This window comes from Pogoniulus pusillus, chromosome 2 (genome assembly GCF_015220805.1).
Source record: "Pogoniulus pusillus isolate bPogPus1 chromosome 2, bPogPus1.pri, whole genome shotgun sequence".
In the NCBI taxonomy this organism is placed as follows: Eukaryota; Metazoa; Chordata; class Aves; order Piciformes; family Lybiidae; genus Pogoniulus; species Pogoniulus pusillus.
This window is the reverse complement of record NC_087265.1, coordinates 49,249,726-49,275,593: the sequence shown is the minus strand read 5'-3', so window position 1 is coordinate 49,275,593 and position 25,868 is coordinate 49,249,726. Positions and strand designations below refer to the sequence as shown.

The 25,868-nt window shown below is 52.9% G+C and overlaps 1 long non-coding RNA gene across 5 annotated transcripts; it reads left to right on the top strand.

Moving 5' to 3' along the window:
- The first annotated feature begins 5,930 nt into the window (after positions 1–5,930).
- Positions 5,931–24,135, top strand: LOC135188302 (uncharacterized). 5 transcript variants are annotated; one of them, XR_010307649.1, is made up of 4 exons: positions 6,014–6,043; positions 6,194–6,305; positions 17,631–17,711; positions 23,778–24,135. It is a non-coding gene; the product is annotated as an uncharacterized LOC135188302 (long non-coding RNA). The 5 variants fall into 5 exon arrangements; XR_010307652.1 differs by lacking the exon at positions 6,194–6,305 and having other exon boundaries at positions 5,931–6,043; XR_010307651.1 differs by lacking the exon at positions 17,631–17,711 and having other exon boundaries at positions 5,934–6,043; positions 6,235–6,305.
- The last annotated feature ends 1,733 nt before the right edge of the window (positions 24,136–25,868 follow it).

Here is a 25,868-nt window from a genome sequence, read left to right as displayed (position 1 = left end):
CAGCCCAGAAAGCCAAGCAGAGCCTGGGCTGCAGCAGCAGAAGTGTGGCCAGCAGGGCCAGGGTGGGGATTCTGCCCCTCTGCTGTGCTCTGCTGAGACCCCACCTGGAGTCCTGCATCCAGCTCTGGAGCCCCTGGGACAAGAGGGCTGTGGAGATGCTGGAGAGTGTCCAGAGCAGGGCCAGGAGGATGCTCAGAGGCTGCAGCAGCTCTGCTGTGAGCACAGACTGAAAGAGTTGGGGCTGTGCAGGCTGGAGCAGAGGAGGCTCCCAGGTGACCTTCTTGTGGCCTGCCAGGATCTGAAGGGGGCTCCAAAAAGGCTGGGGAGGGACTTTTGAGGCTGTGAGGGAGTGGCAGGAGTAGAGGGAATGGAGCAAAGCTGGAGGTGGGGAGAGTGAGGCTGGAGGTGAGGAGGAAGTTGTTGAGCAGGAGAGTGGTGAGAGGCTGGAATGGGTTGCCCAGGGAGGTGGTTGAGGCCCCATGGCTGGAGGTGTTGAGGCCAGGCTGGCTGAGGCTGTGTGCAGCCTGCTCTAGGGTAGGGTGTCCCTGGGCATGGCAGGGGGGTTGGAACTGGCTGCTGCTTGTGGTCCCTTCCAGCCCTGCCTGATTCTATGACTCTAACTCTGCAGAGGTAACTGCACAGCTTTTGGCCTTCAACTTCTTTTCAGCTTCTATTGGGTTCTCCACTGGACCTTAAGTGACTCCCCACGTTTTAGGACATTTTCTCTCAGCTGAAACATCTCTTCCTGTGGCCTTTGGCAGTGTTTTTTTCTGCTGCAACTTTGTCAAAAGGTTTGAATGAGGAATTCTAGGACAAAACAAATCTTTATCCCCCCAGCTCTCATTGCCCAGGTGTGTGCACATCGGGAGAGTACCTGGGGATGGAATTTTCCCCTCCTCTGGCCCAGCTCTGGGTTTGATGCTGCTCTTCCATGCACTGGACATGGTCATGCATTTCTCTGCATTCTCAGACAGTGATCTTTATGAGTAAATAACATCAGTGGTGAATGGCTCAGAATGTCAAGCTGCTCAGCTCAGGCTTGGGCTGCAGAGCTAACAGTGCAGTTCACTGTCTCAGGATGAAAATAGCAGGCTTGTATCTGATGGAGCCCAGCTAAATTCCAGCCATGGGCTTTTCCAGCCCTCGGGATGCCTATGGGGAGCTAAGGTCAGGCTTTGTGCACACACACAAACACACTCCATGGTATATTGCTTTTAGCAGGACCCTTTTATTTCCTCTGAGTCTTGGACTCTGTTCCTGCAGTGACTCATGCACAAACAGCTTTGCAGAAGAGATGCTTTGATTTGCAATGCTCCCTGCTGTGCCTCTCTGAAGCCTTTTATTGCCTCATGGAGCTTGCACAAAGTAGTTTCATAACCAGAATCTCCCAAAAACCTTGTACCAACGGGAGCTGTGTTCACTACACGAGGGATGGGTTTGTCTTGCTGGCTTGGGTTGAAAAGGTGAAGCTTTAAAGCTGTCAAGGACACTCAGGAGCCCACACCAAGGTAGCTTTTAGTGAAGGTTGGGTACCAATGGCAGGCTCTTCTAACAGCCTAGCAGCAGCCAGAGGTGCTTGAGCCTTCTCTGTGCAGCCAGCTTCTCCAGCTACATTTGTGCTGCCTCCAGTGGAGGTGCTCAACTGCTTGAGTTCAGGATCACAGGACCACAGGATATTAGGGGATGGAAGGGACCCAAGGAGATCATCAAGCCCAACCCCCCTGCCAGAGCAGGACCTCACAATCTAGCACAGCTCACAGAGGAACACATCCAGACAGGCCTTGAAAGGCTCCAGAGAAGGAGTTCAGGCAGTGGCAGCTGCAGAGCAAGTTAGCTCTGAGTGAAGGTTGGGTATTAATGGCAGGCTCTTTTAACAGCCCAGCAGCACTCTGAGGTGCTTGAGCCTCTCTGTACATCCAGCTTCTCCTGCACTTCAGGTGAGACCTAAAGCCCCAGACAGCTTCCACCACCTCAAAAACCTGTTCACCTGAGTGCAAATTCTGGCCTCAGCTCTAAAGATCAGTGCAGCCTAGGTTCTTAGTTCAACCTCCTAGCAAGTGCAGGGAGGCTGAAAACCCCCATTGTAGCCTCCCCAGATGTAGGCATGGTGAAGGGGAATGTCTTAGCTATGCATGTCAGGCCAGAGGTAGCCTCAGGTGCCCCCCACAGTGCTCATCCATGTTTTCTGCCCAGCTCCCATTTCAGTGGTACTTGCACATGGAACTCCCTCAGCTGTCTCAGGCAAACCCAGCAGTTGCAAACAGTGCTGGCAACATCATCTTCTCCCTCATCCTGCCCAGTGGTGTCGGAGCACCTCCTAACTGCTGAGGGATCCAAGCTTTGCAAAGTCTCTGTGGAGAGCAGATTTGTACTACCTGCTTTTCCCTGGCAGAGAGAGATGAATGATGCAGCTGTACAGCAGAGGCTGTCACCAGCATCTCCAGCTGAGTGGGGGCTGATAGCATCTATTTTAGATCACAGCTCACAGGATGTTAGGGGTTGGAAGGGACCCAAGCAGATCATCCAGGCCAACCCCCCTGCCAAAGCAGGACAATCCTATCTAACACAGATCACAGAGGAACACAACCAGACAGGCCTTAAAGCCTCCAGAGAAGGAGACTCCACAACCTCTCTGGGCAGCCTGTGCCAGGGCTCTGGGACCCTTCCAGGAAAGAAATTCCCCCTTGTGCTGAGCTGAACCTCCTGTGCTGCAGCTTACACCCATTGCTGCTTGTCCTTGGCAGACTACTTTCCTGTCTTGCCTCAGGGTTGAGGGACAAGTGAAATGTGGACTGGGCAGAGAGTAAGATGGGAAACTTTGTCCCAGTCATCCTCTGTTCTTTCTTCTTACAGCACACATTATCCTGTTGGGGACTTCAAAGGACTGCACCAGATAAGCAGAGGAGAACACAGGTTATCTGAGACATCAAGAAGCATTGGACTAGGTCAGTTAAAAGACAGATTAAACAAATAGAGCTTTCAGCTGAGACCCAGACAGGAAGAAGCAGTTGAGTGCAAGGGTTGGAGATGAAAGGAATTCCAGAGGGCTGATGCAGAACAGGAGCGTGGGGGTGGAAAGGGGAGAAGTACCTTGTACCCATTGTCTTCAGCCAGGACCAAAACTCATCTGGATCTGTCCTACCTGGAAGAGATGAGAGATAAACACTCTGGCCAAGTCAAGGGCTGCTTCAGTGCCTAGAGAAGGGAAGGTGAATCAGAGTCCTAGAGAAAGGGTGGGGGTGAGCTAGAGGTGAGGGCAAGCAGTGCCGCAGCGAGCAGAGCCAAGCTGTGTGCCAAGTGGATGCTGGGTCACGTAACTGGAGACCAACTGCTGAGTCACTCTGCAGAGCCTTCCAAAAGCCACTTTGCCTGCCTCCTGCTGCCACCCTCCAACTCCTCCTGAAACAAGAGTCAGAGCAGCTGGGAACTGCGCTGCAAAAACAAAGTGCTGGCTCAGTACCCCAGAGGCAGCCATGCAAAGGGACTGGTGCTGAGCACACAACGAGCCCCTCTGAGTCAACAGCTGAGCACCCCTGAAATGCTGGCATGGAAAGACTGGCTTTATTTCTTAATGGAGTTTTGAAAGGGAGTCTGGCATTTTGCTTTGCCCATCCAATCCATTGGCTGGTGTGAAAATTCAGGCTTGAGTGGTGCAGAAACATTGACATGATAGCACCTCTAAGCAGGTAGAATCACAGAACCAAGCAGGCTGGAAGAGAGCTCCAAGCTCACCCAGCCCGACCTAGCACCCAGCCCTGCCCAACCAACCAGACCATGGCACTAAGTGCCCCAGCCAGGCTTGGCTTGAACCCCCCCAGTAGACAATGGCAGATTAAGAGCTAGAGGCTGACTAATACTCTCTTGCCAAGGGAAAAGCTTCAGTGTGCTCCCACTGATTGCCTGTTGTGTTTTATCAGAAGGTCCAGAGTTTGGGATGGGCTACAGGTATGTGACCACTTGTCAAGATCTAGGAACAGGAGAGAGGGTGATGAAGGGGATATGGAATGTAGAACGTGGCAAGCAGTCACACAGGAGAGCTAGAACTGTTCCATGGCAGGCAATGACAGTGGAGCTATCAGATGCAAATGCATAGGGGAACAGTTTTAGAGTCACAGAACCAGTCAGGGCTGGAAGGGAGCACAGGGATCAGCCAGTTCCAACACCCTGCCATGGCCAGAGACACCCTACCCTAGAGCAGGCTGCACACAGCCTCAGCCAGCCTGGCCTCAAACACCTCCTTTCTCTACTTTCTGTGTCCAGGGGACATTTCACTTGCCTGGATCAGAACATGGCTAACTTGAACCAACCTTTCCTCCCAAAACAATCAGGTCCCAGCAAGGTTCACAGCATTCCTTTTTCTCCCCACTCACTGCTACTGCAAAGACCAGAAATTGGAGGCCACTCCAACCATTTGCCTTCAGTATCTCAGCTCAACTTCCTTTTCTTCTTAGGAACCCCAGGACAAGAGTGATGCCAAACTCTTCCCTTCAGGCTGATTTCCACCTCTCCCAGAATTATGTTCAAACACAGATACAGCCTGAACTGCCCTGAACTGACATGCACCCCTGTGCACCAGCATCCTCCACCTCTCCAGAAGAGGGAGAGCTTTAAATATCCTCCCTGAAGATAGCTGAAGCAGCTAACTGGGGCTTGACTAAGGCAGTGAGGCTATTTTCAGCAGCTGCCTGTATATCTGGTTACCTTTTTACGGGAAGCCTCTGCAAGGTTAGTGAATTCCTAACCAGGGAGATGGATTGGACACTGTTAACTCCCTGAGTCTCTCTTTAGGATAACAACAGGACTTCAGGAAAAAAAAAAAAAGAGAGGGTTGAGTTTTCTTTTGCTGTTGGAGTTGCAAGGAGTTTATTTCTCCCCCCTCAAGGTCTCCTCTGAAGCTATGCATATTTTCCATTGGAAAAAGATGGGAATCTGTGATGAAACAGCTGCCTCCAGAAGCAACTTAGTGGAATAAACTTCCAAGCCTTGCGACTGGTTCTTGTGACCTAGGAGCAGCAGTCTTTTGGGGAGGGCATTCCCAAAAGGCTGCTGTGCTTCACAGATGCCAAACAAGCTGTCCTGGGCAGCAGGGAAACCTTGGTATGGCCACACTGCTCTGAACACCTGGGGCTGACAGCCCCAGAAGGTGAATCGCTTTGCACAGAGAGAAAACACCACACGAAGCAAGCTCCCAGTCAGCTGCTGCCTCTCCAGGGAGAGAAGGATGGAAGAAGGAGGCCCAAATCTTACTTTGCTTCTGCCTTTGCAGCTCTCCTAAGATTATGCCTGGATCCAAGTAAGGACAGAGTTTGGCCCACTGACTGCTGAGCAGCAGTAGGGCTGATGCAATTGAACCCTCTCGCAGAGGCAGCTGGCCAGGGACACAAATGGCATTGGGAGCCAGGGCACAGTGCTCTGAAGTGAGTGATCCAGCAGAGCAAGATGCTTTCCTCCTTTGCAAGCCCTAACACCAGGTCTAGATAGATCTGGGGGTCTGCACAGAGAGCATTAGTGACCTTAAATCAAAGCACTGAGACCTTGCTGGACCAAGGGGACAGCACTGCCCAGCTTGGAAGTAATCTTCCCTTGGAGGGCTCAAGGGAGGGCAGATGGCACCAAGCCACTTCTAACCTTTGCTTCAGAGCATGTGCAGGTTTCCAAGCAGTGAGTCAGCACCATGACATCAAGGGAGGGTTTGTCATTTTTCAGTGGGGTGAAGAATTCCCTCCAGTGATGTGTCTTGAGGATGCAGAACCAGGTAGAAGCTCCCTGGGGGGGGATTCTTGAGAGGTGACATCACACAACCCTAGGAAGTGCAGTTCAGGCTTCTCTAGAGAGAGAGGGGGCAGGTGAGGACCACAGAATCAACCACATCTCCCCCTTTTATCCCCAAACCCACAGCACCTGGGTGCTGTTGCAGTCTCCTCCCACCCCAGGTGTGACCACTTTGCCCTCCCTGCTTGCTCCCCTTTATAATCGGCCCCAGAAGAGGCAGCAGCTCTAAGCTTGCCCAGCTGGGCAGAGGATCCTCCTCCAGTCGCCACTGGTGAGTCTCCTACCTTGGTGTGTGCACTCTGGGTGAGTGGTGGAGGGGATCAAAGGCCGGGGGGCCTGCTGGCCCCCTGCCTGTGTAGGGCTGGGCTTGCTGATTGCTCTCCCATCACCCACGGGTGCTGGCTGAGCTCCTCTCTGTTAGCTGCTGCCTTCTGCTCTCTTGTCACACTGTGGAAAGGGCAGGAGTGAATCTGTGAAGCATTTTGCAAAGCACTGAAGGAGCATGGAGGGAATGGCTGAGAGTCCCTGCCAGGGTAAGTGGAACAGAACTCCAATCTTATTGGCACTGCTTTGTGTCAGAGTAGCTAAAGTTCTGTTTGGTTTTGTAGTGGAGCTAGAACAGCCTTTATTCACAGACTCAGAGTCAGACAGGTTGGAAGAGAGCTCCAAGCTCAGCCAGTCCAACCTAGCACCCAGCCCTGCCCAACCAACCAGACCATGGCACTAAGTGATTCATCCAGTCCTTTCTTGAACACTTCCAGGCACAGCCACTCCACCACCTCCCTGGGCAGCCCATTCCAATGCCAATCACTCTCTCTGACAACAACTTCCTAAGAACATCCAGCCTAGACCTGCCCTGGCACAGCTTGAAGCTGTGTCCCCTTGTTCTGTTGCTGGTTGCCTGGCAGCAGAGCCCAACCCCACCTGGCTACAGCCTCCCTGCAGGCAGCTGCAGACAGCAATGAGCTCTGCCCTGAGCCTCCTCTGCTGCAGGCTGCACACCCCCAGCTCCCTCAGCCTCTCCTCACAGGGCTCTGCTCCAGGACCCTCCCCAGCCTTGCTGCCCTGCTCTCAACACCTTCCAGCACCTCAACATCTCTCTTGAATTGAGGAGCCCAGAACTGGACACAGCACTCAAGGTGTGGCCTGAGCAGTGCTGAGCACAGGGGCAGAAGAACCTCCCTTGTCCTGCTGCCCACACTGCTCCTGAGCCAGCCCAGGATGCCATTGGCTCTGCTGCCCACCTGGGCACTGCTGCCTCCTCTTCAGCTCCTCTCTCCCAGCACCTCCAGCTCCCTCTCTGCCTGGCTGCTCTCAGCCACTCTGGCCCCAGCCTGTAGTGCTGCTTGGGGTTGTTGTGGCCAAAGTGCAGAGCCCTGTCCTTGGCCTTGTTCAGTCTCATCCCAATGGCCTCTGCCCACCCCTGATTCTTTCCCAGGACCACAGAGATGAGCAAGGTTTACCTAATGCCATGCTGTGGTTCAAGCAGCAGCAGCAGAGCCCCAGAAAGGATCAAAATGTCAGAGTCTCCCTGATGGGGTGAAACGAGCCCAGAGCCAGAGTCCAGTCTGTGTCTGTTATTCAGTAACCAGAATTTGCCCCAGTAGGTAGCAGTGGGTTTGGTGTCCCGTTCCAAACGACAGGAACCCATCCCAGCAGCTGTGGAGGGCTTGTGTTCAGCAGGAGAGCAGGAACCTTTTGTTTTCCTTGCAGCCTTGCTCTAGCTTTGGTAGGTGCATCACAGAGCAGAGCCCTGCCCTGCCGGCTGAGAAAACAAACACAGACGTCTCCTCTGCCCTGCCTTTCAGTCTGTAGTGTTGCTTAATGGCTCTGAAAGGAGGAATCCACCGCAGCTTGCAGGCTCTTAACTCCTCCGATCTGTGCAAGTGTGGAGGCAAAACCAGTCCCACACACCTCCATGGCAGCAGTTTCCCTGATGGAATAGCCTCACGTCCCAGCGTCTGGCCCCCGGCTGCAGGGACCAGCTCTGCTTTCCAAGGGGAGCAGCAGTGCCTGCAGCACCTCTGCAGCTGTGCCCCACTGTGGCTGTGTGCAGTGAACCTCTCTCCTGCTGCCAGCCACCACCAGCAGCACAGGAGGCACAGGGCTTGGCAGCCCTTGTGGCTGTTCGTACGGGCTGGAGCTGACCTGAGCTGTTCTTACAAGTACCTAATCCCCTCTTGTGTCTCCTAAGCTCGGGGCCTCCATGGCAGCCTCGGGCAGACCCAATCCCTTTATTAGTTATTGGTTGCATTTTCTTGAAGCCTCTCTCCTTTTCTTCCCTTTTAGAGTCATTCATGCCTAAGTGAAATCCTGTCACTCACTCTCCCCTCCTGAGGGGCTCACATCTCTTTCTGTAGTCTCTCTCTGTCACAGCAAGCGCTGGTTTTGCATCAGTAGGCAGTTTGGGGCTCAGAGTGGGGGGTTTCAGGGAGCGAGGTTGAAGCTGCAGAACTGGTGGTTAGCAAACTAAACATGATGGCTTTGGGTTGCAAGCCAAGTCATCAGGGAGTAAACATCAGCTCCACACCTCCAACGCTGCTTCTCACCTGCTTGTGCTGGTTCTGCTCTGCAGTGCTGCCATAGATACCTGTGTCCTGGGGCTCCAAAGAGCAACCTGAACAGGAAGGGGAAAGCAGAGACATAGAGGGCCCAGAAAACACCTCCCTGATGCCCCTTGGCTGTCCTCCTCCAAGCAGCTCCAAAAATGAGAGCTGATGAGCTCTGGCAGAGGGCTCAGAAGTGTGTTAAAGGAATATCATAGCATCACAGAATCAGCCAGGTAGGAAGAGAGCTCCAAGCTCAGACAGTCCAACCTAGCACCCAGCCCTGCCCAACCAACCAGACCATGGCACTAAGTGCCCCAGCCAGCCTTGGCTGCAACACCTCCAGCCACAGCCACTCCACCACCTCCCTGGGCAGCCCATTCCAATGCCAATCACTCTCTCTGACAACAACTTCCTCTTAACATCCAGCCTGGACCTGCCCTGGCACAGCTTGAGACTGTGTCCCCTTGTTCTGTTGCTGGGTGCCTGGCAGCAGAGCCCAACCCCACCTGGCTACAGCCTCCCTGCAGGTAGTTGCAGACAGCAATAGCCTCAACTCCACCTTCTTCCACTGGTAGATCTCATCCTGAGTCACAGCTTTGCACATCCCAGCCTCTTACATATCTGCAAGGAGATGACATGAGGCAAAAAAGGCTTATAACATGAGTGTCCACCCTCCTCCACAGAGCATCTCAGTGCCCCAGTGGAGAGGAGCAAAAAGGGGAAGAGTCCAAATCTTTCTGGCTTTTTCTAGACCATCAGGAGCACATTCCCAGTCATCTCCTAAGAGAGGCTGTAAGGGAGCAGAACATCAGACAATCTCCATGAGAAAGGACACAGATCAGATGACCACACATATGCACTTTCCTAAACAAAAAGGAACTGAAGCAGTCCTCTCCCACCAAGGCTTCGTGTCCTTGAGTTGCTCCCTTCTGCAGCCCCAAACCCCCTTTGTTTAGTTTCCTCAAGCAAGCTGGTTCACAGCTCAGTTCCCCTGGGCTTGCACTGGTTCTTGAGGTGTCAGAGCTCAGCACAGCCCATGTGTGCCTGTGCCTGGGGCTGTGGAGAGCAGTGCTAGCAAATGTCCTCGGAACGTCCTGGCACCACAGTGAAACAGTGCCACAAGCAAGCAAACAGCTGCAGCAAAACCCCACATAAATCCTCCTCCTCATCACCATTTTTTGCAGCAAAGACCTTGGGCCCCATGCTGCCTATTCTTAATCTGTAGCACCATCTTTTGAGGGCACCATGTACTCCCAAGGAAGGACACTGAGCTCTCCAGAGGATCCCCATGAGGCCTTGCTGACCACAGCCAAAGCTGGATGGAGAAACCCCAGAAAGTTTCAGAAGCTGTTTCCATTGGAGAGAGAGAGAGAGAGCTCAGGGCAAAATGCAGCTTGGGAATGTGTGAGGCTGAGCAAATTTGTGACCAAAAAACATCAAGCTGCAATTCTTCTACAGTTAATGTTCAGTCCCTTCACAGCCCCAAGCAGTGCTACAGGCTGGGGCCAGAGTGGCTGAGAGCAGCCAGGCAGAGAGGGAGCTGGGGGTGCTGGCAGTGAGGAGCTGAAGATGAGGCAGCAGTGCCCAGGTGGGCAGCAGAGCCAATGGCATCCTGGGCTGGCTCAGGAGCAGTGTGGGCAGCAGGACCAGGGAGGTTCTTCATTGTTGCCTGCAGCTGCTTGAAGGGAGGCTGTAGCCAGGTGGGGTTGGGCTCTGCTGCCAGGCAAGCTGCAACAGAAGAAGGGGACACAGTCTCAAGGAGGAAGTTGTTGGCAGAGAGAGTGATTGGCATTGGAATGGGCTGCCCAGGGAGGTGGTGGAGTGGCTGTGGCTGGAGGTGTTGAAGCTAAGGCTGGCTGGGGCACTTAGTGCCATGGTCTGGTTGGTTGGGCAGGGCTGGGTGCTAGGTTGGACTGGCTGAGCTTAGAAGTCTCTTCCAACCTGCTTGATTCTGTGGTTCTATGATTCTCTTTTCAAGCTTTAATGGAAGGCCATGGAATAGAAGACATCTGTTTCTGGGGAGTGACTTCTCATTCCCTTTAAGGTAGTCACTGGATGCCAGCTCAGGGGTGCTGCTCTGCACCACCTGCAAAGCTCTACACAGGAATGGATGTCTACCTACTGAGCTGTGGGAGACAATCATAGAATCAGCCAGGGGCTCCAGGCCCCTCCCCAGCCTTGCTCTTCTCAACACCTTCCAGCACCTCAGCATCTCTCTTGAACTGAGGAGCCCAGAACTGGACACAGCACTCCAGGGGTGGCCTGAGCAGTGCTGAGCACAGGGGCACAAGAACCTCCCTTGTCCTGCTGCCCACACTGCTCCTGAGCCAGCCCAGGATGCCATTGGCTCTGCTGCCCACCTGGGCACTGCTGCCTCCTCTTGAGCTCCTCTCTCCCAGCACCCCCAGCTCCCTCTCTGCCTGGCTGCTCTCAGCCACTCTGGCCCCAGCCTGTAGTGCTGCTTGGGGTTGTTGTGGCCAAAGTGCATCCATAAGGCACACTTTGACATGGTGGAGGCTCATGCATCCCATGGTGTAGATAGTGATGGCAGCATCATCCACATGCTTCCAAATGCTAGCCATGTCTGCAGAGGAATATAAGCAAGGAAAAGATTTCCACTCTTCCTTTCCTTTCATTTCAGTGCCTTTTATCTGCCTGGTTTTATAGCTTTACATTGGAAGGGAGCCTGTTTCCTGGTACGTACAGCAGCCTGGCTGAGCACAGCTTGGCAGCAGTGTGTGTTGCTTTAGGGGAGAGCAGAGCTCATTCTCATTGTGCATGTTTTCCCTTGGAAACATTTCATCCTGTCTGTATAATTCTATAGATGGCTTCCAGCCATGCCACTGCAAGCTGCAAAAACACCAGCTCTTATACACTCATGATGTCAGGCCTCTTTAATGACTGGATCCAGGGCCATCCAGAAATCAACTGTCATCCTGTAGGTTGTCTTCCTCAGGCACATTTGTAGTTCCTTTTGGCCCTTCTTGCAGACCAGTGTCAAAGTCCTCATTTCTCCCATGCTCATTCCATACCTCCTTTGCTGCTTTTCATCATGGTAGGAAAACTAATTTTGGTGCCCCATCTGAATTCCAGTATGGGTAATCCCTGCTGTTCTTCCCACCTTGAAGAGCTTCTTGGAATCACAGAATCAGTCAGGGCTGGAAGGGACCACAAGGAGCAGCCTGTGCCAACTCCCCTGCCATGCCCAGGGACACCCTACCCTAGAGCAGGCTGCACACAGCCTCAGCCAGCCTGGCCTCAAACACCTCCAGCCATGGGGCCTCAACCACCTCCCTGGGCAACCCATTCCAGCCTCTCACCACTCTCATGCTCAGCAACTCCCTCCTCATCTCCACTCTGACTCTCCCCACCTCCAGCTTTGCTCCATTCCCCCCACTCATAGCCTCAAAAGTCCCTCCCCAGCTTTTTTCTGGCCCCCTTCAGATGCTGGCAGGCCACCAGAAGGTCACCTGGGAGCCCCCTCTGCTCCAGCCTGCACAGCCCCAACTCTTTCAGTCTCTGGCTGCCACTTTGCTGAGTGAAGAGTGCTTCCTTTCTGGGGCCAGTCTGATATTTGGATGTTTTTCAGCTCCTCAGCTGGTCTATCTCCCCAAGCAGTGTCTGCAGCAGAAGCAAGAAGGGACTCCCTGAACTTTGCCTTGATGTGCTCGCTGCTGTCTTTTTGGCAGCTCCGTGGGTGCCATGCTGTTCTCTGGGAGGTGATGTTTGGCTGGAGAACATCCTGGCAAGAGGGGATGTTGAAAAATAGCAGTAGCAGCAACAGTAGCAACAGATAGGGCTAGCAACCTTTCCCAGGGTGAGTATCAGCTCTGCTCCTCCTTTCAGCTGCTTGGTAGGTCGTACCCAGCGATGTCTGCGCTGTGCTCTTGGTCCAGCGATGTATATGCCAGACTCCTCTGGTGCTCTTCATGGCTTCACTTGAGAGCAGAAGTAGTGTGCTCAAATGCTCAGCAGAGGTTTTGCAGGCTCTGAGCTGCAGCAGCCAAAAAATGCAACATCCTGGAGTTTGAACCAACTTGTTCATCTCACAGGCATGTGTGCATAGATGCTGCATGAACTTCTCATCGCTCAGCTCTGGCTCCTGCTGTCTGCAGCCACCAGAAGCCTTTACTTCAAATCCTGTTTTCTCCTGGGCATCAATGGTTGTTGTCTCAGGGGTGACTCATTAAGTGCCTAGATTGGTTACCAGAGAGCTTTTCTTGGTGTGAAATCTTTCTACAGTGGAGTCATGGACTACAAAGCCAAGGAGGACCATTTTGGGTCACCTGAAATAACCTGTGAGCTGTTCGAGTACTGAGCTGCGAGTGTTGTCTGGCAACTGCAAGGGGTTTGCACATGGAAATGGATGCTTGCACTTTGCATGCAAGTTTGCACTTGTCTGCCTTCCTTCAGCAACATTTTCCATCTGCATGCTGTCCTGCACGGCTGAAAATCTCTCTTTTGACCTTGATTCATCCATCTTCACTTTTTCCCTGTAAAGCTTCTTTGAGTGGCTCAGTTTTGGCCTTTATTTCTTTGTAATGCCTGTCAAACACCAATTAATTTCTGTGTCTAGTCTTTAACACCTGACCAATTAGCAGAAATAAATAGCACGGGCAGAGTCCTGCACCTGGGGAGGTGTAACAAACTCCACCAGTCCAGGCTGGGAGGTGATCTGCTGGAGAGCAGCCGTGTGGAGAGGGACCTGGGGGTCCTGGTGGCTAACAGTTACCCATGGCACAGCAATGTGCCCTGGGGACCCAGAAGGCCAAGGGGATCCTGGGCTGCATTAGGAGCAGTGTGTCCAGCAGATCAAGTGAGGTTCCCCTGCCCCTCTACTCTGCCCTGCTGAGACCTCATCTTGAGCACTGCCCTCAGTTTTGGGCTCCTCAGTTTCAGAGGGACAGGGATCTGCTGCAGAGGGTCCAGTGGAGGGCTACAAGGCTGAGGAGGGGACTGGAGCACTGCCTGGTGAGGACCTGGGGCTGTTTAGTCCAGAGAAGACTGAGAGAGGATTTGATCAATGTTTATCAATATCTGAGGGTTGGGGGTCAGGAGCGGGGGACAGGCTCTGCTCACTGCTCCCTGGGACAGGAGCAGCAGCAATGGGTGTAAGCTGCAGCACAGGAGGTTCCAGCTCAGCACAAGGGGGAACTTCTGGAGTGTAAGGGTCCCATAGCACTGGCACAGGCTGCCCAGAGAGGTTGTGAAGTCTCCTTCTCTGGAGCCTTTCCAGGCCTGTCTGGATGTGTTCCTCTGTGATCTGTGTTAGATAGGATTGTCCTGCTCTGGCAGGGGGGTTGGGCTGGATGATCTGCTTGGGTCCCTTGCATCCCCTGACATCCTGTGAGCTGTGATGATGCTAAGGCAGTGTGCATGGCTAGCAGAACTGCTGCAATGTCTTAACAGTCAGCTTAGACCCCTGTGAAGTCTTTAACACAAGAGGAGGAGATCAAGCAGGGAACAGGCTGATTGAGTAAATGATGAGCTGCCTCTGTGGGTTGTACTTCCAACTTCCAAGAGGTCTACAAAGAATTATGTGGGAAAAGAGAGAAGTAATATTTCCACCAGGACAGCTGATGAGTCCATGAAAGTTCAAGGCCAGTGTCTAAGCAGGAGTCCTAGCTGGTTCCAGATCACCACTGGAGGAATCACTGTGCTTGCAGGGGGAATGCTGTGTCTGCTGTTCATTTATTTTACTGCCTCACTGTGTAAAATTACAGAGTGGGAAGGGCAGGAATGTCTGGAGAAACCTTAGCTGTCCTTGTAACAGCTCTGCTGCCTTTCTAAACCTACAGCTGTGCATTAACACAGTATTGCCTTCAAACTAAACCATGTCCTGCCTCCTAGCTTGGTGTCTCACCCCAAGCACTGGCTCTGCAGTACAGAGCATGGCTTATGGAAGAGAATCATAGGATCGTAGAATCAAGCAGGTTGGAAGAGACCTCCAGGATCATCCAGCCCAACCTAGCACCCAGCCCTGCCCAACCAACCAGACCATGGCACTAAGTGCCCCAGCCAGCCTTGGCTTCAACACCTCCTGCCACGGCCACTCCACCACCTCCCTGGGCAGCCCATTCCAATGCCAATCACTCTCTCTGACAACAACTTCCTCCCAATATCCAGCCTGAACCTCCCCTGGCACAACTTGAGGCTGTGTCCCCTTCTTCTGCTGCTGCTTGCCTGGCAGCAGAGCCCAACCCCACCTGGCTACAGCCTCCCTGCAGGCAGCTGCAGGCAGCAATGAGCTCTGCCCTGAGCCTCCTCTGCTGCAGGCTGCACCCCCCCAGCTCCCTCAGCCTCTCCTCACAGGGCTCTGCTCCAGGCCCCTCCCCAGCCTTGCTGCCCTGCTCTGGACACCTTCCAGCACCTCAGCGTCTCTCTTCCACGTGCCCAAACTGTTCAGACGAGGAGCAAAGTTGTTCTGATGTCTCTATGCGGAAATGCTCTGAGTGATGGGGAAGGATAACGAAGCAACTTCATAGAAGAGCCACTGGGATTCTTTTATGTGCTGAGAGCCAGGAAAATGGAGAGGTCCAGGTATGAGCCAACTGTAAAATAAAAGGTAGACCAAGCCTGAGGATGACATTCCTCACAGCAAGAGCAATGAAGCCACAGATCCAGCTTGGGGGAGGCACAATTGCTGTCTCATTTCAGCTAGCCTGGACAAATTAATAGAGAGAGCAGGGAAACAGGCAGGATTGTCAACCAGATTGGAGCTGACAACTCTGCTTGATCCAAGAAGCTGCTGGCCCTCCTCATATTGAGTTTTCTTTGATTCTGCAGAAGCTGTTAATAATTTTATGGGTTTCTGCATGGAAGAATTGCAGTGTTGCATAAGGACTCCATTAGCAGCTCCAGCTCTGAGGATGTGTCAGCAGTTCCAGTGTTCTGCATTCACAGGTGTTGAGGTTGCAAGCACTGCATATACTGTGGAGATATGCCTCCATCACAGCCCTTTTGTGAGGATGTGCCCCCAAAATTAGGTTATGCTGTCTACAACTACCTGAAGGAAGGTTGTAGCCAGGTGGGGTTGGGCTCTGCTGCCAGGCAACCAGCAACAGAACAAGGGGACACGGTCTCAAGCTGTGCCAGGGCAGGTCTAGGCTGGATGTTAGGAGGAAGTTGTTGTCAGAGAGAGTGATTGGCATTGGAATGGGCTGCCCAGGGAGGTGGTGGAGTCAACATCCTTGGAGATGTTGAAGCCAAGCCTGGCTGGGGCACTTAGTGCCATGGTCTGGCTGGTTGGGCAGGGTTGGGTGCTAGGTTGGGCTGGATGAGCTTGGAGCTCTCTTCCAACCTGGCTGATTCCATGATCCTATGATCCTTTCTCTCCAGAATACTGCAGCCCAGGCACTAGGACACTTAGTATTGCACGTTTGTCTTCTGCAATGCCTGGCTGAGGTAGTTACCTTGGCCTTGGGAGTTCAGCATCTCAAAGTCTCTGATGGCTCTGCAGCTAACTCTGTTAGTTGGACCCTGCTCAGCATGGAAATTCCCAGGTGTGGATCCGTGGTGCTTTCCCTAAGCTGATGGTCTCTGCAAACAGCAGGGTTGCCTTGGGATGTGTCACTGTGCATTTGCCTTGCTCTTGTGCTCTTCCCTCAGCATGTTTTAGTTACCTGCCCGTGTGAATGCTTGCCTGAATCTGCACAGCTCCTCTTAGGGTGCCAGTAAGACCTGGCAGCTGCAGGAGCTGGCAACTAAAGCAGCACACAGCAGGCTTTATGTGCCTGTGGGGACCCTCTCACAGGCACAGTCTCCAGGTTTACATGTCCAAACCTCCTGTGAAAACCTAACACTGGGTTTGACCCCTCAGTTACAGGACACAAGAAATGCTGTTGGAAGCAGCAGGGCAGTTAGAAGGCACATTTGGTCTGAATTTTCCCCTCTTGTGCAGTTAATGAATCATTCCTGAGCCTGCCCTTCCACTGTTCTCGCTGCTCTCGTTCTGACTGCTCAGAAGAGCTCTCTTTAGGAGACACAGCAGAGCTGCCTGTGTGTGCTTAAGGGAGGATGGCCTCTGTGTGCCATTTGCTACCTGACTGCTTTCCTCTCGTGTCAAAGCTCAGGCTTCCTCTCAGGGCACTCAACAGTTTATCTCTAAGTTCACAGCCCTCTCTGTAACCACAGTGCTGCATGGCTCCCAGAGGGTCTTCTGCTTCGCTGCAGCACAGCTACAGCACTCTGGAATGCTCCCTGCCAGGGATGGCAAGCATGGCAGTGCCAACAGGTTACAGTGCACAAGGGGCTTCTCTTTGCCTCTCATAGGGTCATAGAATCAAGCAGGCTGGAAGAGAGCTCCAGGATCATCCAGCCCAACCTAGCACCCAGCCCTGCCTAATCAACCAGCCCATGGCACTAAGTGCCCCAGCCAGCCTTGGCTTCAATACCTCCAGCCACAGCCACTCCACCACCTCCCTGGGCAGCCCATTCCAATGCCAATCACTCTCTCTGCCAGCAACTTCCTCTTAACATCCAGCCTAGACCTCCACTGCCACAACACAAGGCTGTGTCCCCTTGTTCTGTTGCTGGGTGCCTGGCAGCAGAGCCCAACCCCACCTGGCTACAGCCTCCCTTTAGGTAGTTGCAAACAGCAATGAGGAGGCTCCCAATGAAGGGAGACTGTAGCCAGGTGGGGTTGGGCTCTGCTGCCAGGCACCCAGCAACAGAACAAGGGAACACAGTCTCAAGCTGTGCCAGGGGAGGTTCAGGCTGGATGTTAGGAGGAAGTTGTTGTCAGAGAGAGTGATTGGCATTGGAATGGGCTGCCCAGGGAGGTGGTGGAGTCAACATCCTTGGAGATGTTGAAGCCAAGCCTGGCTGGGGCACTTAGTGCCATGGTCTGGTTGGTTGGACAGGGCTGGGTACTAGGTTGGACTGGATGAGCTTGGAGGTCTCTTCCAACCTGCTTGATTCTGTGATTCTATGATTCTCTGTGGTGATCATAGTAACTATTGTATTCTACAGAGTTAAGACATCTTGGGTGTAAACACCCTGAGGGCAGAGTATGAACAGGAGAAGTGAAAATGCCTTTCAGTTACTTGCTTTTTTCTTCCCCAGGGTACACTGAAACCAGTGGCTCTTTGCTCCAAAGCATCAGCAGAGCCTAGCTAACATATGTGTGAAGGCTAACTGAGCATGCCAGCCCAGGGTCCGGGGAAGGGTTAACTTCAGAGAACCAAGGAGCTAGGCAGGACCTCTTCTGCTGGCCTTCTTCTAGGAAATTCCCTGCAAGAGACAATTAAAGGCAGAGGACAGTGTTTAGTCATAATGAGCCTTGTTTTGTTTGGCACTTCCTCTATCTAGCCCATCTCTACGAACTTGCCTCCTCTGCTGTTTTCCTTGGCTGGGTCACTAGAGCCATTACTCCATAGATACATGCACCATGTGAATATATACAACCAGTGTGGTTGCTGCTCTGGCCATCCTTTGTGAAGCAACCTTCAGGGGGTGATTCTGAGCGTGGTGAATTTCCAGACCTCACTGGAATTCTGCTCCAGGGCTGGGCAGATACCCAGTGCCGAGTCTGTAATGGAGTTAGAATGGCAGGCAAGGAGAGAACTTTTTCCTCCACGTGTCTCAGGCATTTGTGCTCTCAAAGGCTTGATGGACACCCTTGAGATACAGCTGAGATTTCAAGAGAGGGTAATCTGGGAATACTGTCATGCTTCTTGCTGCGTGGTTGGCCCATCATAGGCAGGTTATTGTGAATGTAACTTCTGCCATAGACTAGGCAGGGGTCATCATCTCAGTAAGAGTGAGCTGCACCTGGCCCAGGCAGTGAACAACTTCCCCAGCACAGCCCCACCAAATGCCACCTCCAAGCACCCCTGTTGTGGGTGCTCCTGGATGCAAGCTAGGAGGCATCAGAGCCATGAGGGAGACCTCCTTGCTCTCTAGAGCTCCCTGAGAGGAGGTGGCAGTGAGGTGGCTTGGTCTGTTCTCCCTAGTATCAGGTGATAGAAGGAGAGGAGCCGGTGGAAGTATCCCTGCCTATGGCAGGGGGTTGGAACTAGAGGACCTTTGAGATCCTTTCCCACCTAAACCATTCCATGATTCTAATGTGTGAAAAGATGAGCCATAGGCAGGAATCTCACCAGAACCAGCTGATGGGCAAGCTTTATATTTGAACAGTTTGGGGGTTGGGTTTCTTTTCCCCCAGATGTGATTGCCAAAGCCCATAGATAAACACAGCATTCTGTAAACTAAGGAACTGGGTTGACATTCAGGGGTATTAGAATCACAGAATCAGTCAGGGCTGGAAGGGACCACAAGGAGCAACCAGTTCCAACCCTCCTGCCATGGGCAGGGACACCCTACCCTAGAGCAGGCTGCACACAGCCTCAGCCAGCCTGGCCTTAAACACCTCCAGCCATGGGGCCTCAACCACCTCCCTGGGCAACCCATTCCAGCCTCTCACCACTCTCCTGCTCAACAACTTCCTCCTCACCTCCAGCCTCACTCTCCCCACCTCCAGCTTTGCTCCATTCCCCCCTCTCCTGGCACTCCCTGACAGCTTCAAAAGTCCCTCCCCAGCATATTTGGAGGCTCCCTTCAGGTCCTGGAAGGCCACAAGAAGGTCACCTGGGAGCCTTCTCTTCTGCAGCCTGCACGGCCCCAACTCTTCCAGTCTGTGCTCACAGCAAAGCTGCTGCAGCCCTCTGAGCATCCTCGTGGTCCTTCTCTGGACACTCTCCAGCATCACCATATCTCTCTTGTCATGGGGGCTCCAGAACTGGCTGCAGTTCCTAGCATATACACTTTAATTAAGACATGATGACCTGGATTTGGTGGGCTGACACAAGGGAGCCTTAACTCTCCATTCTAACAGTTCTGCTGCCAAGGACAAGTTCTCTGCTGCATTGGTGTGACTCAGTTCAAACAACAAACAGCCTTGCAATTTAAAATCCCATAGGCCCTGGTCAAGTTTCTCCAGCTCTTGGATAACTTCCTTTTTTTTCCTCCTTGATGTTTTCCTTCAAGTGAGATCTTCTGTTGCTTTGTCCTGATTTTCCAAGGAACGGGTGGGTCTTCACACTGCTGACAATGAAGTAGCCTTCCAAGTATTTATCACATCAAATACCCTGCTTTTCCATGCTCTTACCCCTGGAGAACCTCCGTCCTTCCATTTGGTGAATATGTTGTCTGCTGGACAGCGTTTCTGTTTCTGGGCTTTCTTATTTCTAGCATCCATTGGAAAGCCCAAGAGGAGAAGCAATGGGGTTAAATTCTGCTTTGTTTGCTCGTTGCTGTTAAGATCCATGTGGTTCTGGTCAAGCCAGTGGGTGTAACTCACAGCAGAGTTGGGACATACTTGAGTGAAGCTGAGTGGTTTAAGCTGGAGATGGATGAACCTCCAAAGCAGTCATATGCATAGTCTCCTGAGAGCTAGAAGTCCATCTCTTCTGGATCCTGCTTTGAAGTACTCTCATATGGGTTAAGAACTGGCTGGAAAGCTGTGCCCAGAGAGAGGTGGTGAATGGTGCCACATCCAGTTGGCAACTGTCACTAGTGGTGTGCCCCAGGGATCAGTGCTGGACCCAGCCCTGTTTGACATCAATGATCTGGACCAGAGGATTGAGTCCAGCATCAGTAGGTTTGCAGATGATACCAAGCTAGGAGCAGCTGTGGAGCTGTTGGAGGGTAGGAGAGCCCTGCAGAGGGACCTGGTCAGGCTGGATGGGTGGGCAGAGTTCAAGGGGATGAGACTGAACAAGGCCGAGGGCAGGGTTCTGCACTTTGGCCACAACAACCCCAAGCAGCACTACAGGCTGGGGCCAGAGTGGCTGAGAGCAGCCAGGCAGAGAGGGAGCTGGGGGTGCTGGGAGAGAGGAGCTCAAGAGGAGGCAGCAGTGCCCAGGTGGGCAGCAGAGCCAATGGCATCCTGGGCTGGCTCAGGAGCAGTGTGGGCAGCAGGACAAGGGAGGTTCTTCTGCCCCTGTGCTCAGCACTGCTTAGGCCACCCCTTGAGTGCTGTGTCCAGTTCTGGGCTCCCCCATTGCAGAGAGATGTTGAGGTGCTGAAAGGTGTTGAGAGAAGGGCAGCAAGGCTGGGGAGGGTCCTGGAGCAGAGCCCTGTGAGGAGAGGCTGAGGGAGCTGGGGGTGTGCAGCCTGCAGCAGAGGAGGCTCAGGGCAGAGCTCATTGCTGTCTGCAGCTGCCTGCAGGGAGGCTGTAGCCAGGTGGGGTTGGGCTCTGCTGCCAGGCACCCAGAAACAGAAGGGGACACAGCCTCAAGCTGTGCCAGGGCAGGTCTAAGCTGGATGTTAGGAGGAAGTTGTTGTCAGAGAGAGTGATTGGCATTGGAATGGGCTGCCCAGGGAGGTGGTGGAGTCTCTGTGCCTGGAGGTGTTGAAGCCAAGGCTGGCTGGGGCACTTAGTGCCATGGTCTGGTTGGTTGGGCAGGGCTGGGTGCTAGATTGGGCTGGCTGAGCTTGGAGCTCTCTTCCAACCTGCTTGATTCTATGGTTCTGTGATTCTATGCCTGTCCAATGGGCTCCATTACACAGACTCACACAGGCTTGTGCTGGCACTGCCTTTCAGGTGCCTTCAGCTTGGTATGAAATGCATTGAGTTAAACCAAAGCAAAACCAGGCTCACAGCTAAGCAGATTTCTCTCACACATCTCCATGATATTGAAGCTTGAGTTGACCTCAACGAACCTTCCAACTTATGCTGAAATCTACTGTTGCAGTAAGGGATTCCACAGCCCTTTACTGGAGATAAAGTCAAGCAGGGTTAAGTTCAGTGAAGGACTTTGGGAGCAGAGATGGTCTTTTGCAGTGGTCCCGGGTGCTGATAGTGCATCAATCCAGGAAACACCGAGGGGAGGTGAAAACTCAATCACAGAGACAGTAGGGTCCTTGCAATGTGCCCAAGTACCAGTGCCAGGCAAAAAGGCCCAGTGATAGCAGCAATTTGGGGATGGCTTGCTGGGGTGGCATGAGTGCCCACCTCAGAGACCACCCCTGTCCATGTGGGTGAGAGCAAGCAGCAGGTGATGCAGTGAGCTGCTGGGCACAGGCTGCTGCCTGCCGTGGGAGCCTGGCTTCACTAACCTGTACAGCTTGCAGGCTTTCATGCTCTTCTGGAAGGCTTTGATTCCACCTGTGTGGCAATGCCACTGCTCTGATGGTTTGGGTGTTCCCTGCCCCCCACACTTCAGAAATCACCCAGACTAGACTCAGCCAGCTCTGGAGATTGAATGAAGCTTATATTTACAGCTGGCACAATAGACAAGCAGATAGTTACAGTAGATACAAATATAGACAGAAATAGACAAGGGAAAAGGTAACACAGAAACACAACTCCCCTCCCAGAAACCTGAGTCCCCAGGAGGGGCTCTCAACCACCCCTGCACCTTCCCCCTGCCCCTCTCAACCTTACCCCAGTCCCAAGGCAGAATGGAGGCTCGGCCAGGGGGGTTAGGTAGCAAAGTGGATTAGAAAAGAAAAGGAGGGTGAGGTTAGAGAGATGCAGCTCAGAGCTTGCCAGCAGCAGAAGTGAGACTCCCTTATCTATGTATTGCTTTTATTCTTATACATCTCAGCAAGCCTATGAGTGCAGTAGACATCACCATTGTTTTCCTTCCACAGCCTGTAACCTAGCTCTTCTCCCCAAAGCACTCCAGCCTGCTTCAAACCAGCACAACCACAGACAGGATCGCAGTGGTGCCCATCCACTGCACCTCCCCTGAACGCTCTTAGCAGCACACTTTGGGCAATTCTGCATGCAAAGAGCTTGGAATCCTCTGGAGGATTTGTAGCCCCTGGAGTGGGCCAAGGGGTGGGCTTGCCACCTGGAGCGAGGGCAGGGCTCCTCCAGGGCAGTGTCACAGGTGAATTCTTTGCTCCCAGCCGTTCCTGATCTGCACAGATCGGAAGCTTTGGAGATACTTTGGTTTTGTCCTCGTGTTTTCGAGGCTTGACCTCTTCAGAGCCCCTTATTTCTTGGCAGACTGCTTGAAAAAGGCATACTGAAGCTCACCTAACCTTCGCCACACCTCTCCAGGCACACAGATGGAAAGCTTTGCCTATGCACACAGCTTCACCTCTGCCAGAGATCTTTCTTCAGGTGGCTCTGAGCGCCACAGGAGCCGGCTGCTCCCAAAGGCAGAGGCTGGCTCTGCAGTCCTTCCCGACAGACACAGCTGGTGTGCAATATGACAGCTCCTGCGAGGAGGACTGGTAGCTCTGCACAGCCAGTCCTGTGTTATCCTGCCCCAGCCAGGTCCAAGGGGTTCATGGCAGCTCAGGCCACGGAGCTTTGGAAGGTGCAGGGAGAATGAATCCCCTGGCATGCACTTGCCTCGCTCCTCCAGCCATCGCTCAGACCACACACCGGTCGTCCGTACGGGACAGCTGTAAACACTGCCTCTGATAGAGCTCTGGCAAGGAGGCCAGTGGTCCTCCAGCGAATCCAGATGGGTCTCTGAGGAGAACAGCTGTGTGTGAACAGGAAGGGAGAGCTTCCTTCTGCCTCTTCCAAAACCTACCACTCAACCGCTAAATAAATCAACACCATCAGTGACTCTTCACAAGGCAGAGGCAGCCAAGCCCAGGCTAGGAGCTTACCTCAGTACAGCATGAAAGGAAAGGAGCTGTCTGCAGCAAACTGGGGCTTGCCCAGCATAAAGCTTTGGGGCATCACCAACCCATTCTTGCTGTGTTGAGAGGCTTGGAACACAAACCCTCTGAGGAGAGGCTGAGGGAGCTGGGGGTGTGCAGCCTGCAGCAGAGGAGGCTCAGGGCAGAGCTCATTGCTCTCTGCAGCTGCCTGCAGGGAGGCTGTAGCCAGGTGGGGTTGGGCTCTGCTGCCAGGCACCCAGCAACAGAACAAGGGGACACAGTCTCCAGTTGTGCCAGGGGAGGTCTAGGCTGGATGTTAGGAGGAAGTTCCTGGCAGAGAGAGTGATTGGCATTGGAATGGGCTGCCCAGGGAGGTGTTGGAGCCAAGGCTGGCTGGGGCACTTAGTGCCATGGTCTGGTTGGTTGGGCAGGGCTGTGTGCTAGGTTGGGCTGGATGATCTTGGAGGTCTCTTCCAACCTGCTTGATTCTGTGATTCTATGGCTCTATGATTCATATAACTTCTTTCCTGATGCTGTTTTGTCCTGCCTTAAGCTACAGCAGTGCCATGGTGCCTATCACCAGATGGAGACAAGGCATCCAGAGGGGAGAACAGGTGAAGTGAAAATGGTTTTCAGCCATAAAATGCTAAAATATCAAGCAGAGGCTCAGAAGTATTTGGTTAGGAAAGCACAGGAGGTCTGACCACTCCTATCATTGTCAAGAGCTGTAGAAGAAAAGCTCTCCTGCCTTTGGCCAGGACACCAGACATGTTTATAGGCTGCAAACAGTGTTTTGGCAAGGACACATTCTTGAAAATAATCATTTTTAGTAATAAAGGAAAAAGCAAGACCCAAGAGGTTAAACTTTTTTGCATCTGGTGTTTCCAGGGCAGCTAAGAGGAAATGTCCAGTTTAACATCAGACAACATCCAAAGCCACCAAGGAAGCTGCAGATCCTCTCCTGTCTTCAAAGGGCACCATACTGCTCAGTCTTCATTTGCAAACAGCAGCTGAGCTCCTGCACTGAGGATGTCTTGTAATCAGCCCCTCAGGCACTACACCTCATCACCTCAGCTCCACCTTGCAGTGTGTAATTACAGGTGCTTTGTTTTCATCATCATGACTGCAGCTGAATTACAACAGCAGGAACAGAGTTGGAAGGGTTTGCTGTGTGCAGTGAGCCATGCTCAGAGTGGTGGAGTCATTTAGGCTGCCAGGGACCTGATGCTTCTTCTTGTCCAGATGCTATATTTGTACTCAGCACTGCTCAGGCCAGCACCTGGAGTGCTGTGTCCAGTTCTGGGCTCCTCCATTGCAGAGAGATGTTGAGGTGCTGGAAGGTGTTGAGAGAAAGGCAGCAAGGCTGGGGAGGGGCCTAGAGCAGAGCCCTGTGAGGAGGTTCAGCCAGCCCAACCTAGCACCCAGCCCTGCCCAACCAACCAGACCATGGCACTAAGTGCCCCAGCCAGCCTTGGCTTCAACACCTCCAGCCACAGAGACTTCCACCACCTCCCTGGGCAGCCCATTCCAATGCCAATCACTCTCTCTGACAACAACTTCCTCCTAACATCCAGCCTGAACCTGCCCTGGCACAGCTTGAGACTGTGTCCCCTTGTTCTGTTGCTGGGTGCCTGGCAGCAGAGCCCAACCCCACCTGGCTGCAGCCTCCCTGCAGGCAGCTGCAGATAGCAATGAGATCTGCCCTGAGCCTCCTCTGCTGCAGGCTGCACACCCCCAGCTCCCTCAGCCTCTCCTCATAGTGAAGTGAGGTCCTAGGGGAGCTGCACCCCATGGGTTACAATCAGAAAATCTGGTTCCCACTCATAGTTGGGGGAAGTTGGGCAAGATCAAAGCAAGGCCTGAGTACAGGCATCCTGCTGCCAAAGAGCACATGCAGAGCTCTGGTAGCCTTTCCCCAGCAGCTGGATTTCATCCCTGCAGAACAGACTCAGGATTTCAGGTACCTACATAGTTGAAATATTTCTAAGGGTGTTTGGTTTGGAAGCCTCATCAAATCTCACTGTCCTCAACTCCTCCTAGGGCAACTCAGCAAGCAAAAACTTAGCCCTGTGTCTCTTGTTTAGATAAAGGGGAAAGAAAGAGGTAGGAAGAGGCTTGGCCTCTGTTTGTTTAAAGGGAAAGACACTTTTCCAGCCAGGCTGAATCTGTTCTTCCTCATGCATTCTGACAAATTTCACAGTCAGGCATGGACCCTGTTTGGAAAACTTCAGCTGAAAATGTCAATGCTCTGAAACAGAGGGAAAAAAAAAAGACCTCTGAGAATGAGGGAAAGAGAAGTTTAGCATGGAAAGTGCTCTGCAGCCTCCACTCTAAAGCACTGCCAGATGCCTCCTCTAAAGGAGCCCAGACAAGGCAATGCTCACATGGCAGTTCCATTGGCCCCTTGGAGTCTGGAGAGACAAACTGGGGCTACTCAGGCAAGTAAAGCACTGTGGGATCAGACTCCCCTTTTGCCCAACCTGAGCAGCTGTAAAGGAAAAACCCTTTGGGGATAAAAGACACAGAAGAACCATAAGACCCTTATGGCTGTCAACTGCAATTTCCTCTCCTTGCATTTTTCCCTTCCAATTGGGCTCTGACCTCCATCTGCTTATGGAAACATTTAGATCCCTCTGGGGTATTTTTAGCAGCTCGCTTTGCTTTGCTGCTGCAGTGTCATTGCATCATCATTCTCCTCTTGCTCAGCTCCAATTCCACTTCTTTCCCCCTCTTTGCTCTTCAGCTTCAATCATTCCAGCAGGCACACAGCAAAGAATAAAACAGTGACTGTGTTTACCCTCGGAGTGCTCCCATAAACCTGCTGGCAAAGGGCAGGCAGAGGCACACACAGAGCGTGGCTTGTCGGCAGTGTTAGTCTTGGGCTTCCTTCAAGGCTGTTTCCATCTGTGAGTCATCCTGGCTGAGACATTGCAGGGTAGTCACCCAAGGACCTGAGATCTCAGGCCTCTGGAGGCACCT